Genomic DNA, 19,650 nt, shown 5'->3' on the forward strand with positions numbered 1-19,650 from the left:
TTTTCTTTGAGTTCTTTTCAATGTCAAAACCCCCTCACATGAAGATTTCAGCGTACAGTACTGGTTAATAATATACAGTCATTTTCTCTGATCTGATTCATTGACGGGAATCAGACTGTTTCCATATAGTGATGAGTGACAGTGGAGCGCAGGACACAAATGAGCACTCTCTCACACTTATAATCATGCCTCTGGGAACAAGGCTGAAGAAGAGTTATTCCGCTACGGAGGATCTACACAAGTATTCACTTCCAGATCAACCACAGAGCACACAAACACTAAAATATGCTTCTATCAACCACAGAGCACACAAACACTAAAATATGCTTCTATCAACCACAGAGCACACCGACACTAAAATATGCTTCTATCAACCACAGAGCACACCGACACTAAAATATGCTTCTATCAACCACAGAGCACACCGACACTAAAATATGCTTCTATCAACCACAGAGCACACCGACACTAAAATATGCTTCTATCAACCACAGAGCACACCGACACTAAAATATGCTTCTATCAACCACAGAGCACACCGACACTAAAATATGCTTCTATCAACCACAGAGCACACCGACACTAAAATATGCTTCTATCAACCACAGAGCACACCGACACTAAAATATGCTTCTATCAACCACAGAGCACACAAACACTAAAATATGCTTCTATTGGACAGCATTGCTCTGCTCTTGACAGCCTGCCTCATAGCTGTCATGTATAATTGCTGTTGTGCTAAATATGTGATTCTAGTCCGTCGGAAGGATTCATGTTCATCAAAGCAAAGTCATCCAACCCCTCTTAGTACATTTAGTATTTTATTAGGATCCCCATTAGCTGTTGCCAAGGCAGCAGCTACTCTTCCTGGGTTCCAAACAGAGATAAAACATTACATCGTACAAAACATTGGGCTTTATACACATTTACATTACAATACTACATTACATTACTAAGAATAGTGTGTGTGTGTGTGTGTGTGTCTCTTCAGTCTGCGTTGTGCCGCGAGGTGTCGTTTTACCTGTTTTTTAAACCAGATGTTACTGCTAGCTTGAGATACCTGATGTGGAAGAGAGGTCCATGTATTCATGGCTCTATTTAGTACTGTGCGTTTCCTAACCTCTGTTCTGGACTTGGGAACTGTGAAGAGACTTCTGGCGGCGTCTCTTGCTGGGTATGTATGTGTGTTAACCGACTGAACAGACAATTCAATACATTTAACGTGCCAATACCTCTCACAAAGACCAGTAGGGATGCAGTCAATCTTTCCTCTACTTTCAACCAAGAGAGATTGATATGCATGTTGTTGATATAAGCCCTCTGTGTACATTTAAGGGCCAGTCGTGCTGCTCTGTTCTTGGGCAACTGTAAATTGCCTATGTCCCTCTTTGCAGCACTTGACCATATAACTGGGCAGTTGTCCAGGTATGATAAAACTAGGGCCTGTAGGACTTGTTTGGTCGATTGTGATGTCAAGAAAGCAGAGCAGCGCTTTATCATGGACAGACCTCTCCCCATTTTGAATCAATAGGTTTTGACCATATCAGCTTGCAATCTAGGGTTACATCAAGCAGCCACCTCAACTTGCTCAATCGCCACATTAACATCAGCATGCTGCCAAGGGTTCAGTTCTATATTAAGTGAATGGTTTATGTGTGCATGTGTGTGTGTGTGTGTGTATATATATGTACCCATGTATGCATTGCCATCCACTATAAAATACTCACATCATTGCAAGGAGAGAGTATATGGCTCCTTAATTGGGGAGGACTGGCTCGTGGTAACGGCTGGAGCGGAATCAGTGGAATAGTATAAAATAAATCAAAAACACATGATTTCCATATGTTTGATGCCATTCAATTTGCTACGTTCCAGCCATTATTATGAGCCGTCCGCCCCTCAGCAGGCTCCTGTGCTTACACTGTAGCTAGCAAAATGGAGGGCTGCTGCTACACATGAGTCAAATGCATCTTGAAACACAGATGATGCCTTCTTATGCAGTTACATTCCAGAATGGCTTCCATAACAGAACTAAAGAATCAAATGTATTATCCAATACGCAGAGAAGAAACATTTTTGCCAGACGCAATTGATTCTCTGAACGAAAAAACCCCCCAACAAATCAATTATTTTTGGTTGACTGCCATTGGCTCCAGTTCTCCTCTGCTGCAGTAAGAATGGACTAATCCCATAGGTTGTCTGTGGATCAAGCCAAGGCAGGCGGCCATGTTTGTGTGGCGATGCCACTATTAGCCCGATCGCTGTTGTTGGCCATCTGGCTGCAGTATTGGGATAAATCCATTTAGGATGACTCTCTTTAATGTTTTGCAGTATCACCATATAAAACGGTATTAAACTGCTAAGCCCTTTGGATCAGCAGTGCCCAACATCTAGGTGTACACAGAGATACAGACGGATTATCACAGATTAAACAGGATGGGTGTGTGAATGGGCTGTGTGGAGACTGCAGGAACTTTCAGAGAAGGAAGTGGATTTGTTGGGTAAATGCTGCCGATAGTCATTTGTGTAGACAACATTCACCTCATGGTTAAATTACAAAATGACATTTGTTTTCTTACCCTGTAAGCAGTCTATGTACAGTGCCATTTAGGTGGACTATCCCGTAAAGCACAGACCACTCAAACCCAGGGGGTTAGGTCTGTACAGCAAAGCAGCACTCTAGACATAGATGCCCTGATGTGACCATGATGTAGGTGATCTGAGTAAGAGGATACTTATCTGACCTCCATAGGGAAAGAGGACAATCTTGGAATAGACGTGCTCATTTACTTGTAGTCTTTGTGGGGAATAGCTGAGAGTGAATCGCTTATTCAGCTCTTGTCTATTTCCAGCTCTTTCTAGGCTATGCCACAGGAAACCATTTCAGCAGACAGGATGCCGTTCTGGGATTGTTCTGGCTCTCCCTTGACCCTCCTGTGTGGCATAACAGTACAGTCACATAGCAGGCAGTCTGAGAGGAGGGAAGGAAACTTAAAGCAACTGTCCAGTGTTTCCAGATTTCTATGAAATATGAGGTACAGTGTAATTGATTACAAAACGTTTTAATTCAGTATGATAAAAGCAGGTTTTCTGTGTTGTAATGGTGATGCGTACCCCAACAACAGAATGGTGTGGGCGTACAGCAGTCATTAAAAATATTCATGCAAGTAAACAGCTAATTGGCCGGCTCATCCTTCAAATTTTTTAAACGGTCTGTTTGAGATACAAGTTTGAAGTTGGGTTTTTGATGTGTTTTTTTCTCCAATTTATGCTTTGGCCACAAATACTAGTATAGGATGAGTCAACAACATGTTTTGGGTATGACGTATGAGTTAACAGAATAATCACTTTTAAAAGTGAGATTTTCACTGGACAGTCAATTTAGTTTAACAAACACAGTGGCGCAGCTGTGTCAACCAGCAGAGTAGAGAGGCTAACAGCCTCACACAGTCACAGACAGGAGTCTCCAAGGACTGTGGGCTATCGTTCTCCGTGGCCAACGTAAGTAAGACATTTAAGCGTGTTAACTCTCGCAAGGCTGCCGGCCCAGACTGCATCCCTAGCTGTGTCCTCAGAGCATGCGCAGACCAGCTGGCTGGAGTGTTTACGGACATTTTGGAGTGTTTACGGACATTTTCAATCTCTCCCTATCCCAGTCTATCCCAGTCTGCTTCAAGATGTCCACCATTGTTGCTGTACCCAAGAAAGCAAAGGTTACTGAACTAAATGACTATCTCTGTGGCACTCACTTCTGTCATCACTAAGTGCTTTGAGAGGCTAGTTAAGGATCATATCACCTCTACCTTACCTGATACCCAAGACCCACTGAGATTTGCTTTCCGCCCCAATAGATCCACAGACGATGCAATCACCATCGCACAGCACACTGCCCTATCCCATCTGGACAAGAGGAATACCTATTTACAGTATGCTGTTCATTGACTACAGCTCCGCCTTCAACACCATAGTACCCTCCAAGCTCATCAATAAGCTCTGGGCCCTGGGTCTGAACCCCACCCTGTGCAACTGGGCCTGAACTTCCTGACGGGCCGCCCCTAGGTGGTGAAGGTAGGAAACAACACCTCCACTATGCTGATCCTCAACACAGGGGCCCCACAAGGGTGCATGCTCAGCCCCTTCCTGTACTCCCTGTTCACCCTGACTGCGTGGCCACGCAAGCCTCCAACTAAATCATCAAGTTTGCAGACAACACAACAGTAGTAGGCCTAATTATTAATAATGATGAGACAGCATACAGGGAGGAGGTGAGGGTCCTGGCAGAGTGGTGCCAGGAAAATAACCTCTCCCTCAACGTCAACAAAACAAATGAGCTGATCGTGGACTTAAGGAGATGGCAGAGGGAGCACGCCCCCATTCACATCGACGGGACCACAGTGGAGAACGTGAAAAGCTTCAAGTTCCTCTGGGTACAAATCTCTGACAATCTGAAATGGTCCACTCACACAGACAGTGTGGTGAAGAAAGCACAACAGCGCCTCTTCAACCTCAGGAGGCAGAAGAAATTTGGCTTGGCCCCTAAGACCATCACAAATGTTTGCAGATGCATTGAGAGCATCCTGTTGGGCTGTATCACCACGTGGTACAGTAACTGCACCACCCTCAAACGCAGGGCTCTTCAGAGGGTGGTACGGTCTGCCAAACGCATCGCCGGGGGTACACTGCCTGCCCTGCAGAACACCTACAGCACCCGATGTCACAAGAAAGCCAAAAAGATCATCAAGGACATCAACCACCCGAGCCACAGCCTGTTCACCCCGCTAACATCCAGAAGGTGAGGTCAGTACAGGTACATCAAAGGTGGGACCGAGAGACTGAAAAACAGCTTCTATAACAAGGCAATTAGACTGTTAAATAGCCATCACTAGCCGGCCTCCACCCAGTACCCTGCCCTGAACTTAGTCACTGTCACTAGCCGGCTACTACCCAGTTACTCAACCTCGCACATTAGAGGCTGCTGCCCTATATACATAGATATGGAATCACTGGTCACTTTAATAATTGAACACTGGTCACTTTAATAATGTTTACATACTGTTTTACTCATTTCATACATACAGTGCATTCGGAAAGTATTCAGACCCCTTGACTTTTCCCCAATGTTTCTACGTTTTTTATGCCTTATTCTAAAATGTATTAAATAGTTTTTTCCCCTCATCAATTTACACACAATACCCCATAATTACATAGCAAAAACTGTTTTTTTTAAATCTTTGCACATGTATGAAAAACAAAAAAACTGAAATATAACATTTACATGTGTATTCAGACCCTTTACTCAGTACTTTGTGAAGCACCTTTGGCAGCCTCGAGTCTTTTTGGGTATGACGATACAATCTTGGCAAATCTGTAATTTGGGAGTTTCTCCCATTTTTCTCTGCAGATCCTCTCAAGCTCTGTCAGGTTGGATAGTCAAAAGCTTTGGCCAGGTCAATGAATACGGCAGCACAGTAATGTTTCTTATCGATGGCGGTTACGATGTCGTTTAGGACCTTGAGCGTGGCTGAGGTGCACCCATGACCAGCTCTGAAACCAGATTGCATAGCGGAGAGGGTGCGGTGGGATTCAAAATAGTCGGTAATCTGTTTGTTGACTTGGCTTTCGAAGACCTTAGAAAGGCAGGGTAGGATGGATATAGGTCTGTAGCAATTTGGGTCAAGAGTGTCACCTCCTTTGAAGAGGGGGATGACAGCAGCTGCTTTCCAATCTATGGGAATCTCAGACGACACGAAAGAGAGGTTGAACAGGCTAGTAATAGGGGTTGCAATAATTTCGGCAGATAATTTTAGAAAGAAAGGGTCCAGATTGTCAAGCCCAGCTGATTTGTAGGGGTCCAGATTTTGCAGCTCTTTCAGAACATCAGCTGAATGGATTTGGGAGAAGGAGAAATGGGGGAGGCTTGGGCGAGTAGCTGTGGGGGGTGCAGTGCTGTTGAATGCAGTAGGGGTAGTTAGGTGGAAAGCATGGCCAGCCGTAGAAAAATGCTTATTGAAATTCTCAATTATAGTGGGCTTATCGGTGGTGACAGAGTTTCCTATTCTCAGTGCAGTGGGCAGTTGGGAGGAGGTGTTCTTATTCTCCATGGACTTTACAATGTCCCAGAACTTTTTAGAGTTGGAGTTGCACGAAGCAAATTTCTGTTTGAAAAAGCTAGCCTTGGCGTTTCTAACTGCCTGTGTGTATTGGTTTCTAACTTCCCTAAAAAGTTGCATATCGCGGGGGCAGTTCGATGCTAATGCAGAACGCCACAGGATATTTTTGTGTTGGTTAAGGGCAGTCAGGTCTGGGGAGAACCAAGGGCTATATCTGTTCCTGGTTCTAAATTTATTGAAAGGGGCATGCTTATTTAAGATGGAGAGGAAGGCATTTTTTAAAAATAACCAGGCATCCTCTACTGACGGGATGAGGTCAATATCCTTCCAGGATACCAGGGCCAGGTCGATTAGAAAGGCTTGCTCGTTGAAATGTTTCAGGGAGCGTTTGACAGTGATGAGTGGAGGTCGTTTGACCGCTGACCCATTACGGGTGCAGGCAATGAGGCAGTGATCGCTGAGATCTTGGTTGAAAACAGCAGAGGTGTAATTAGAGGGCACATTGGTTAGGATGATATCTATGAGGGTGCCAGTGTTTGCGGCTTTGGGGTTGTACCTGGTGGGTTCATTAATAATTTGTGTGAGATTGAGGGCATCAAGCTTGGATTGTAGAATGGCTGGGGTGTTAAGCATGTCCCAGTTTAGGTCACCTAGTAGCACGAGCTCTGAAGATAGATGGGGGGCAATCAGTTCACATATGGTGTCCAGAGCACAGCTAGGGGCCGAGGGGGGTCTATAGCAGGCGGCAACGGTGAGAGACTTGTTTTTGGAGAGGTGGATTTTTAAAAGTAGAAGTTCAAATTGTTTGGGTACAGACCTGGATAGCAGGACAGAACTCTGCAAGCTATCTCTGCAGTAGATTGCAACACCGCCCCCTTTGGTCGTTCTATCTTGTCTGAAAACGTTGTAGTTAGGGATGAAGATTTCACAGTTTTTGGTGGACTTCCTAAGCCAAGATTCAGATACAGCTAGGACATCCGGGTTGGCAGAGTGTGCTAAAGCAGTGAATAAAACAAACTTAGGGAGGAGGCTTCTAATGTTAACATGCATGAAACCAAGGCTATTACGGTTACAGAAGTCATCAAAAGAGAGCGCCTGGGGAGTAGGTGTGGAGCCAGGCACTGCAGGGCCTGGATTCACCTCTACATCCCCAGCGGAGCAGAGAAGAATAAGTATGAGGGTACGGCTAAAAGCTATAAGAATTGGTCGTCTGTGACGTCCAGAATAGAGAGAAAAAAGAAGCAGGTGTCTGGGGGCGATAAAATAGCTTCAAGGTATAATGTACAGACAAAGGTATGGTGGGATGTGAGTACAGAGGGGGTAAACCTAGGCATTTAGTGATTATGAGAGAGATATTGTCTCTAGAAACATAATTGAAACCAGAAGATGTCATAGCATGTGTGGGTGGAGGAACTGAGAAGTTGGATAAGGTATAATGAGCAGGGCTAGAGGCTCTACAGTGAAATAAGCCAATAAACACTAACCAGAACAGCAATGGACAAGGCATATTGACATTAAGGAGAGGCATGCTTAGCCGAGTGATCAGAGGGTCCAGTGAGATTCAGACAGCTAGCCGGGCCATAGGTAGCAAGCTGGTGGAAGATGGGAGGGAGGTCTGTTTTTAGCCGCCTCGTGCGTTTCCGTCTGTGGGTTAGTGGGGTTCCGTGTGGAAGGGGGGACCTGTCCAAGTTGGCAAAATAGTTAGTTATAGTGGCCCAAGAAAAGTGTCCGACAGACCTATTCAGATCGCAGCCGAAAAGACAGCTAACGATTAGCTGGCCACAGATGGGCGATCAGGTTACGTCGCGACGGAGGGGCCAGTTGGACAACTCCCTCGGGCAGATAACGTCGGTGATCCAGTCGTGAAGACCCAATGGGGCTCCGCATCGGCAGTAAAACGGGTCAGGATAGGTGAGTTGTAGCCCAGGAGACACTTCAGCTGGCTAGCTCAGGAATAGCCCACGAGTGGCTGACGGAACTCTTCAGCTGGCTAGCTAGCAAGCTCCGTAATAGTGTGTGTTAAATTCCGTGACCGACGTTGCCAATAGTCACTCAGGTAGCAGCTAGTTAGCTGCAAGATCCAGGTGTAAATGTCCAGAGCCTGCGGTAGAAATCGAGGAAAGGAGAGAGAATAGGTCCGATATGCTCTGGTCTGAGTCGCGCTATACAAAAACTGGCGATAGCTTTTCGAGCTAATGGATAGCTGAGGACAGCTAACCGTAGCTAGCTGAACTTCAACGTTAGCCAGTGAAAATGGCTAACCTCTGGCTAGCTTCTGTCGTGGAATTCAGATGAGGTAAATAATACTTTCTTTTTTTTTTTTTAATTGATGAGGCGGGTTGCAGGAGAGTGCTTTGAGGTTGAGTATTTAGAATAAAAAAATGTAAAAAGATAAGTGATGAAAAAATATGTAAATATATATATATATATACACGGGACACGACAGGACGTCTGAACTGCTACGCCATCTTGGATTGCAAAGCAATCATTCAGAGACTTGTCCCGAAGCCACTCCTGTATTGTCTTGGCTGTGTTCTTAAGGTCGTTGTCCTGTTGGAAGGTGAACCTTCGCCCTAGTCTGAGGTCCTGAGCGTTCTGGAGCAGGTTTTCATCAAGGAACTCTCTGTACTTTGCTCCGTTTGTCTTTCCCTCGATTCTGACTAGTATCCCAGTCCCTGCCGCGGAAGAACATCCCCACAGCATTTAGAATAAGGCTGTAATGCAACAAAATGTGGAAAAGTCAAGGGGTCTGAATACTTTCCGAATGCACTGTATATACTGTAGTCTATTCAATGCCACTACGACATTGCTCGTCCTAATATTTATACATTTCTTAATTCCATTGTTTTACTTTGAGATGTGTGTGTATTGTTGTGATTTGTTAGATACTACTGCACTGTTGGAGCTGGGAACACAAGCATTTCACTACACCCGCAATAACATCTGCTAAATATGTGTATGTGACCAATAAAATGTTATTTGATTTGGTTTGATATGCTACTAAACATAAATAGTCGAATAGAGTAATACAGTATGCACAGTATCTCAGTGTTTGTGTCGGTCTGTGGCTCTGACCAGACCAGTGTAAGCTCTGAGATGGGTTAGACCCAGAGCTCTTTCAACTGTAGGTGAATCAGGCATAGCTGTCCTCAGCCTGAGACATGTGTCACTGTAAATACTAAATTCATTTGACATCTTATAGATATGTTAAACATCAAGTCTCATATGTTCAAATTAGGTGGACACGTCACTCACCTGATGCTGACTTTGTCTTCCAGAGTACAGCAGAGTGAATTGGAACGGCTGAGACATATGCTGATGTTCCCCAACCATTCACCTCACAGGGAGGCAGTGTTCTAAGATCACAGCATAATGAACAGCTGTCGCTTTAGCAGCCTAGCTTTAGCATCAACATTAGCATTAACATCAACCCATAACACAATGCTAGGCTAGCATTAGCATCAACCCATACCACAATGCTAGGCTAGCATTAGCATCAACCCATACCACAATGCTAGGCTAGCATTAGCATCAACCCATACCACAATACTAGGCTAGCATTAGCATCAACCCATATCACAATGCTAGGCTCCAGCAGGAGTCACTCAACACGCTCTTCATACAGATAACCAACACAACGTAACAAACCCAACAGGATATCAGAGACCATTATCCTTTCCACTTCAATATGCTTTGATATCAAACATTATCATTAAAGTATGAGTATGCTTAGCACAGGGTTTGTAAGCCTTTTATCCACACAGGAACAATTAGTCTCATTGAGAGGCTGGCTGGCTGTTTGTTGTGTCATTGATGTGTATTGGTTATGTAATGGTTGTGTATTATGTCTTCCACTCCTGAAGAATCCTCAACCTTGACCCCACTAAACACTGCCTAGCCCTACCTACTCAATACTGTGAATTTAACCCTTTACCTTCCTGTTCTGCCGTGGCGGTCGGCGACTACGATTACATGATCCATTTTCTCTAGATCTCAGCATCAGTCCCAGGGAATGTAACACCCCTGCTCTTAAAGACTCAGGCGGCCATTTTAAGCAGGACACAGCCCCTCCCATATTATTTTCCCTCTCATCTTCTGGACCATGGAGTACCTATACTCCTAGTCTTGGAGAGCACACAGCAGGAGCCACATTCACTCGGAATTGTCTCAGTCAAAAACAATTAGCAGCTCGACTGGTTTGGTCCTGGCTGACATTTTGGACGGCTCTTGAAAAGAAGAGAATAGACACATTTGGTTAAATATTTGGTTAAATTATGCCCTGGTCATATTTCATTAAGCATACTAAACACAGTTATAACATGTATGTATACAAAACAAATATTTAAAAAACAGAGGAAAATCGAATAGAGATATAAATATTGACTACTGCTCTCCCTGGTGTGATCGTCAGTAACAGAGGGAGTAGTGTCTCAGAGTGCCCTTCCACAGACTTAGCCGTTTACAAACATCCATGAGTCAGTCAGCTGTGTGAGCCCAGTCTGCCGTTACGCAAACTCGCACAATGTCTTGCCCCTTTCCCACTGGTCGTGGCTACAGCAAAGGGTCACTCTCACATCCATCCATTTCCTGCTCTGAGCGAGTGGGCATGACCTGCAGCCAGACTCTGACAACACAAACAGATCCCAGATCAGCTAAGAGACATCTCAGGAGAACTGAACAGGAATAACAAGCAAGCAGCAACAACTCCCGTCCACATCTCCGCTGGGATCAAAGGTTGTGTTGTCAGAGTCTGGCTGTAGGTCATGCTGACTCTCTCAGAGCAGGAAATGGATGGATGTGAGAGTGACCCTTTGCTGTAGCCACGACCAGTGGGAAAGGGGTAAGGCATTGTGTGAGAAAAAATAATATAAAGATGAAGACCCTGAACAATCCCTCACGAAAGTATCTTATTCTTAGTATGTTGAGGTAAACTGAGAAGTATTTTTCTGCCACAATCTCTTGGTGTGTCTGGGTGTTATATTCCATCTATTTTCCATTTTCCTACAAGACAGTGTTATGTAATGATAGCTGGTATACTGTATTATGCAATTGGCATGAAAAATATATAAATGTTGGCATTAGACATTTATTTTAAAGGCATGCAACTGGGGCTGGCACAATTACCGTATAATCGTGTAACCAACAGTTATGGATGTAGACCATCATGGAAAATAAAATAACCGTCATAACCGTTATTATTATTACATCTTTTTACAAACAGCTGGCAGCTGACGGCCAGCCATTCATACAGTTGAGTTAGTTTCTGTGGTAACATGGACTCTTAATGTGATTAACCTTTGCTCCTCCTTGCTGAAACAAGAAACTAGCAAACAAGTCGGTGGTTGCCTAGGCAACACCCCCCCGCAATGCAGCAGCAGCACACGTCGAAATAGAATGAATAGAAATAGAATGAATAGAACAGGCTTGGGACTTCAAACCCTGGCTGGTAAACTCATGGGTATGCTCACAATGGCTGTCTGGTAATGTGATAAAATAATGTCCACGGTAATGTAGAATGTTAATTCAATTTATGTGAACTGATGTGGCTCGATATTCATGTAATAACAAGGAATTCCCCTCGACCACGCCCACAAATTGGGGAAAACAACGATTATTTTCCATTGACCCCCAGTGTAAAAGAGCCAACTTTGTCGTCACTTTTTTGTTACACAGAAATAACAAAACGTGCCGAAAATCTGCTGTGTTGTTCAATGCACATGTAACCAGGTCAAAAATCCCGACCTATGGTTAGCAACGCTCCCACGTAGGGAAATAGAGCCTGCAAGAAGAATCCTCTGGCTTCAGGCTATTCGGCGTGGGAAATGTGGGGACCCTGTGTCCAAGGAGGCTACACATAGCTATGTGTGGAAAACATTTAATCACAGGTAAGACATTTAACTTGTTTAGTATAGTCCGTTTGTAACTCCACTCACTACTTGTAGCTGTATAGCAGAGGTGGGACCAAGTCATTGTTTTACAAGTCACAAGTAAGTCTCAAGTCTTAGCACTCAAATCCCAAGTCAAGTCCCAAGTCAAGACAGGCAAGTCCGAGTCAAGTATCAAGTCAAGTCCTAAACTTTGAGTTCCAAGTCCTAAACAAATCATAATGTGCTCTTCACCAAATGTAATACCATTTCATATTTTAAACAAGAGTAATAGTTAGTATATTACATTTACCCAAATCATGAATGCTTTTAAAAATATATATTTATTACTTTCCAAATAAACATTATATTTCCATGGAAATACATGGGTAGCCGTCACGACTTCCGACGGAGTCGGTCCCTCTCCTTGTTCGAGCGTCGTTCGGCGGTTGACGTCACCGGCCTTCTAGCCATTGCTGATCCACTTTTCATTTTCCATTTGTTTTGTCTTTGTTTTCTACACACCTGGTTTCAAATCCCCCATTACGTGTTCATTAATTAACCCTCTGGTGTTTGTGTGCGTGTTTGTTCTATTGTTCAGGCTGTTACTGACGGCTGGTATTTTGTTGCCGGGTTTTGCTAATACGGCCATTTATTTCGTGGTACCGGTATTTTTCCCGCACCGTAGTATTCTATTTATACTGGTGTTATCTTGTATTAAATACCTTGTCCATGCATCTCAGCTCAGTTACCCACAGCCTTGACAGAAACACGAACCCACTCGGAATGGAGTCAGCAGGAGCAGGTGCCCCTGCAGTAGGGGTTGAGGAGCGAGTCCAGCAGCACGCTGCCATGCTACAGTATCTCGGCAGCGCCATGGATCGCGTTCTACAAAGCATGGAGCGCTGGGAGAGAAGAGGAGTTCCTCCAGCGTCTCCACCAGCACCACCAGTCTCACCATCACTCACCCCTCCTTCACCCGGGCCCAGTGGGATTCGGCTCGCCCTCCCGAGGGAGTATGATGGAACGGAGGCGGGTTGTCAGGGGTTCTTGCTCCAGCTAGAGCTCTACCTGGAAACCGTCCAACCGGCTCCTTCGGGCCGTGAGAGCGTGGCCGCCCTTGTCTCCTGCCTCTCAGGGAAAGCCCTGTAGTGGGCCAACGCCATATGGGGGGAAGAAGAAGCGGTGTTGGACCACTTCAAGGATTTCACCCGCCGCTTCCGGGCAGTCTTTGACCACCAGCCTGAGGGTAGAGCGGCGGGTGAATGTCTCGTCCACCTGAGGCAGGGAACGAGGAGTGCACAGGAGTTCGCGTTGGAATTCCGGACCCTGGCCGCCGGTGTAGGATGGACGACAGGGCCCTGATCAATCACTGCCGGTGCAGTCTGCGCGAGGTCGTCCGTCGGGAGTTGGCCTGCAGGGACACCACTCTCACATTCGACCAGCTGGTGGTCCTGTCCATCCGGCTGGATAACCTGCTGGCTACCCACGGACGTCCAGATCGGGGTCTGTCGGTTCCTTCCCCCAGCACCACCACTCTGACGCCCATGGAGCTGGGAGGTGCTGCACTTAGGGCAACCGGAGGAGGGGCCATTCCATGCACCATCTGTGGCACACTGCCGGTCGGTGCTGGGAAGGTTCCTCTGGGAGTCGAGGCAGCAGGCAGGGCACTCTCGTGTCACCCCAGGTGAGTCGGCACCAGGCTCACCCAGAGCCCCCTGTTGCTCACATGTTTTTGATTATTAATTTTCCTGAGTTTTCCCCGCATTCCCAGCATAAGGCACTCATAGATTCAGGCGCAGCTGGGAATTTTATTGACAGATCATTTTCCCATAGTTTAGGGATCCCCATTGTTCCTGTGGATATGCCCTTCCCTGTGCACACCCTAGATAGTCGACCATTAGGGTCAGGGCTAATTAGGGAAGCCACCGCTCCACTGGGCATGCTTACGCAGGAGGGTCACAAGGAGAGAATCAGTCCCTTCCTTATTGATTCTCCTGCATTTCCCTTGGTGCTGGGCCTACCCTGGTTGGCCTGTCATGACCCCACTATTTCGTGGCAACAGAGGGCTCTCACAGGATGGTCACGAAAGTGCTCGGGGAGGTGTTTAGGGGTTTCCATCGGTGCTACTACGGTGGAAAGTCCAGACCAGGTCTCCACCATGCGCATCCCCTCTGAATATGCCGATTTGGCTCTCGTCTTCTGTAAAAAGAAGGCGACTCAATTACTACCCCATCGACGGGGGGATTGTGCGATAAATCTCCTGGTAGATGCAGCACTTCCCAGGAGTCACGTGTATCCCCTGCAAGAGGAGACGGCGGCTATGGAAACATATGTCTCCAAATTTCTAGGGCAGGGGTACATTCGGCCCTCCACTTCACCTGCCTCCTCGAGTTTCTTTTTTGTGAAGAAGAAGGATGGAGGTCTGCGCCTGTGTATTGACTATCGAGGCATCAACCAAATCACTCTGAGGTACAGTTACCCGCTACCTTTCATAGCCAGTGCGATCGAGTCAATGCACAGGGTGCGCTTCTTCATAAAGTTGGATCTCAGGAGCGCTTACAACCTGGTGTGTATCCGGGAGGGGGACGAGTGGAAGACGGCATTTAGTACCACCTCAGGGAACTATGAGTACCTCGTCATGCCGTACGGGTTGATGAATGCTCCATCAGTCTTTCAGGCCTTTGTAGACAAGATTTTCCCGGGACCTGCACGAAGGGTGTAGTGGTGTATATCGACGACATTCTGATATACTCCGCTACACGGGCCGAGCATGTGTCCCTGGTGCGCAGGGTGCTTGGTCGACTGTTGGAGCATGACCTGTACATCAAGGATGTGAAATGTCTGTTTTTCCAACAGTCCGTCTCCTTCCTAGGGTACCGCATTTCCACTTTAGGGGTGGAGATGGAGAGTGACGACATTTCAGCCGTGCGTAATTGGCCGACTCCCACCACGGTAAAGGAAGGGCAGCGGTTTCTAGGGTTTGCCAACTACTACCGGAGGTTTAACCGGGGCTTTGGTAAGGTAGCGGCTCCCATTACCTAACTGCTGAAGGGGGGACCGGTGCGTTTGCAGTGGTCAGCTGAGGCGGACAGGGCTTTTGGTCAGCTGAGGGCTCTGTTTACCTCGGCTCCCGTGCTGGCTCATCCGGATCCTTCTTTGGCATTCATAGTGGAGGTGGACGCGTCCGAGGCTGGGATAGGGGCTGTGCTCTCTCAGCGCTCGGGTACTCCACCAAATCTCCGCCCCGTGCCTTCTTTTTGAAGAAGCTCAGCCCAGCGGAGCGAAACTATGACGTGGGGGACCGGGAGTTGTTGGCTGTCGTCAAGGCCTTGAAGGCGCTGTCTTAGTGGGAAGTACTGGTGGTCCACCTTGGCTAAGGACGTGAGGGTTATGTTTCCTCCTGCTTGGTGTGCGCCCAGTGCAAGGCCCCTAGGCACCTGCCCAGAGGGAAGTTACAACCCTTACCCGTTCCACAACGGCCGTGGTCGCACCTGTTGGTGGACTTCCTGACGGTTCTTCCGCCCTCACAGGGTAACACCACGATCCTGGTCGTTGTGGATCGGTTTTCTAAGTCCTGCCATCTCCTCCCTTTGCCCGGTCTCCCTACGGCCCTACAGACTGCAAAGGCCCTGTTCACACACGTCTTCCGGCACTACGGGGTGCCTGAGGACATAGTATCTGATCGAGATCCCCAGTTCACGTCAAGGGTCTGGAGGGCGTCCATGGAACGTCTGGGGGTCTCGGTCAGCCTTACCTCAGGTTTTCACCCCGAGAGTAACGGGCAGGTGGAGAGAGTAAACCAGAATGTGGGTAGGTTTCTGCGGTCTTATTGCCAGGCCCGCCCGGGGAAGTGGGCAGCGTTCATACCCTGGGCAGATATGGCCCAGAACGCGCTCCGTCACTCCTCTACCAACCTCTCCCCCTTCCAGTGCGTACTGGGGTACCAGCCGGTTCTGGCGCCGTGGCATCAGAGCCAGATCGAGGCTCCTGCAGTGGACGACTGGTTTAGGTGCTCAGAGGAGACATGGGACACCGCTCATGTGCACCTTCAGCGGGCCATGAGGCGTCAGAAAGCCAGCGCAGACCGCCACCGCAGAACACCGGGGGACCGGGTCTGGCTCTCGACCCGAAACCTGCCCTGCCGGAAGCTGGGCAGCGGCCATTCAAAGTCCTGAGGAGAGTGAATGAGGTTTGTTACAGGTTACAGCTTCCCCCAGATTACCGTATTAACTCTTCGTTCCATGTGTCTCTCCTCAGGCCGGTGGTGGCTGGTCCACTCCAGGAGTTCCTCCGCCCCCTCTGGACATCAAGGGGGCCCCGACGTATGCAGTCCAATCCATACTGGACTTGAGGCGTCGGGCGAGGGGCCTTCAGTACCTTGTGGAGTGGGAGGGGTACAGTCCGGAGGAGAGATGCTGGGTGCCGGTGGAGGACGTATTGGACCCTTCGATGCTGCAGGAGTTCCACCGTCTCCATCCGGATCGCCCTGTGCCTCGCCCTCCGGGTCGTCCCCGAGGCCGGTGTTGGCGCACTGCTGGAGCTGCGCGTCAAGGGGGGGGTACTGTCACGACTTCCACCGAAGTCGGTTCCTCTCCTTGTTCAAACGGCGTTCGGCGGTCAACGTCACCGGTCTTCTAGCCATCGCCGATCCACTTTTCATTTTCCATTTGTTTTGTCTTTGTTTTCTACACACCTGGTTTCAATTCCCCCATTACATGTTCATTATTTAACCCTCTGGTTTCCCCCATGTTTGTGTGTGTATTTATTTTATTGTTCAAGCTGTTACTGACGGCTGGTAGTTTGTTACCGGGTTTTGTTAATTTGCCCGTTTATTTTGTGGTACCTTTGTTCCCGCACTGTAGTATTGTGTTTATACTGGTGTTATCTTGTATTAAATACCTTGTCCACACATCTCAGCTCTCCTGTGCCTGACTCCTTTCACCAGTTACCCACAGCCTTGACAGTAGCCATGAGAAACACCCCCCCAATAGCGATCGACTATAGAGGATGGCTATGAGATGCAATCGGGCGATGTAGGCTTGTACACAATTGCCCAACTTTAACACACACTCTCTCTCTGTGTGGTTACAGTAGGCTAACGTATGTCAATAGTTTTAGGAACAGCAGTAACATCAGGCAGGATTTAGGCTACCAACTGCCTAGCCAGTTGTAGCTCAATCTTGGGTGCAATGATCACGTTCCCGCACTGACCGACTGTGTGGAGGCTCATTGATTTAACGTTACGTTAGCCTACATGCTACACTAGTAAAGTAATAAAATATATAGCTGTCGGCTATATTAGCCACGACTTACCGTTCTTTGTGTTCTTTGTGCAGCTTCAAATGTCGAACAAAGTTGGAAATTGTTGCGACTCCGTCTGTAATTTTCTTCCAGCATGTTTTGCAAGTTGCAATCTGTTTTTTGTTGATACAGCGTCGTCTTTATATCCGAAAATACAATTTTTGGGTGTCCTCTTTCCATAGGCTCCATCTGAATTCACCCGCCGACGTTCCTCTGCACTGCCATGCACAACTTTTTCTCAGCTGGCACAATTTGATTGGCTGCAGTCCGATTCAAACTGTAATCCGTTAAATGAAGAGTTGATGCTCTGACCACTTTTTTTAATAGCATAATTTTAAATATTTGGGCTTGGGGAGGGTATCAAGTCAGGTCGAGTCATAAGGCTCAAGTCCAAGTCAAGTCACGAGTCATTGGTGTTAAAGTCAAAGTCGAGTTGCAAGTCATCATATTTGTGACTTGAGTCTGACTCAAGTCCAAGTCATGTGACTCGAGTCCACACCTCTGCTGTATAGTTCGGTTGCTTGTGTTGTTGGTCTTGGCTAGCTTAATGTTCTGGTCGGTAGCTAGCTAGCACTCACTCAAGTAGCTGCTAGCACCGTCATGAAAAGGGGCATGAGGGAAGCCCTAAAATATTCTGTTTTTCTAAGTAGTGAGAACGCTCGGTAGCAGGCAATGTTGAAAAGTAATGTTTAGACATGTTGTACTTACTTAAATGTTTTGTAATTGACTAAAACAAGCAGACAAAAATAAAATTGCGTTTGAAAAAGGTGACGTTTTTGCTGTGACACAATGGGTTAACCTAGATAAACACTGGTTGTTTTCTACACAAGCGGAAGGTGTCATGAAGCTCTATCCAGTACTGACTGGGATTATGGAATGTATTTTTTGTTATGTCTGTTGAGTTGAATCAACTAATCACAGAACATATTGATGGGTAGGCATGCCTAATCTTCCTACTTTTGCTTCCTGCTTTGCTCCTAAGTCAAAATATAAAATATACTGCACCTATGTGTACACTTGCAATGACTGCCAGCCCACCCATTATGCTATCATTGACTTGAATGGGGGTGGCCGTTCTATTCCTTCTTGTTCTATAGAATGAATGCACCTGTGTGTATTTCTGTACACATAGGTGCAGTTTGTTTGGGGTTTTAGGCTGGGTTTCTGTACAGCACTTTGTGACATCAGCTGATGTAAGAAGGGCTTTATAAATACATTTGATTGATTGATATAGCAACACATGTAGTCAGGAGCAAAGGAGAGGAGAAAATGTGTGTAAAAAAAACATACATATATTCAGTACCTGTGAAAAGTTTGGACACACCTACTCATTCAAGGGTTTTTCTTTATTTTTACAATTTTCTACATTGTAGAATAATAGTGAAGACATCAAAACTATGAAATAACACATATCGAATCATGTAGTAACCAAAATAAATTGTTAAACAAATCAAAATATATTTTATATTTGAGATTCTTCAAAGTAGCCACCCTTTGCCTTGATGACAGCTTTGCACATTCTCTCAACCAGTTTCACGAGGTAGTCACCTGGAACGCATTTCAATTAACAGGTGTGCCTTGCTAAAAGTTAATTTGTGGAATTTCTTTCCTTCTTAATGCGTTTGAGACAATCAGTTGTGTTGGTATACAGAAGATAGCCCTATTTGGTAAAAGACCAAGTCCATATTATGGTAAGAACAGCTCAAATAAGCAAAGAGAAAAGACAGTCCATCATTACTTTAAGACATGAAGGTCAGTTATTTCGGAAAATCTCAAGAACTTTTAAAGTTTCTTCAAGTGCAGTCGCAAAAACCATCACTATGATTTAAGATGATTTGGAACGCAGAGTGAAGGAAAAGAAGCCAACAAGTGCTCAGCATATGTGTGAACTCCTTCAAGACTGCTGGAAAAGGCATTCCAGGTGAAGCTGTTTGAGAGAATGCCAAGAGTGCAGCACTGCTTCTTAATCAGGGAGAATGGGATTTTATGACTGCTCATTAATTCTCATAATCATTACTATTCTAATCTAGCATTCAAGTGGGCTAGTCCGTGTGTAGTCAGCCATTAGAATACAGATTAAATGTTGGGTCTGTCTGTGTGTGTTTACAGTGGCAGGCTGCAGACACTGCGTCACACAATGAGCTCAGATGAGTGTGTGTGAGATAGGCTGAGTATCTCTCCCAAGGTCAGTGGAGAGGTTTGCGCGCACGTTCATGTGTGTCTGTCCTGGTGTCGGGCTGTGCAGCTGGTGAGTGCTTGGGCTGGGGGTGGGCTAATGAAATGTACAGTAACTGCCTCTCTCTCACTATACTGCAGAGCCTGGTCAACCCTGAAGTCCTACAGGGAGAGGTGTCTCTCTTCCTTTCCAGCCT

At 46.4% G+C, this 19,650-nt stretch overlaps 1 protein-coding gene across 2 annotated transcripts in view; it reads right to left on the reverse strand.

The window, feature by feature from the left end:
- The window catches only part of LOC115203987 (syntaxin-binding protein 1-like), a 50,050-nt gene that overhangs the window by 25,707 nt on the left and 4,693 nt on the right, over nt 1-19,650 (reverse strand). The window lies entirely within an intron of this gene.

The sequence above is a fragment of the Salmo trutta genome, chromosome 12, assembly GCF_901001165.1.
Source record: "Salmo trutta chromosome 12, fSalTru1.1, whole genome shotgun sequence".
In the NCBI taxonomy this organism is placed as follows: domain Eukaryota; kingdom Metazoa; phylum Chordata; class Actinopteri; order Salmoniformes; family Salmonidae; genus Salmo; species Salmo trutta.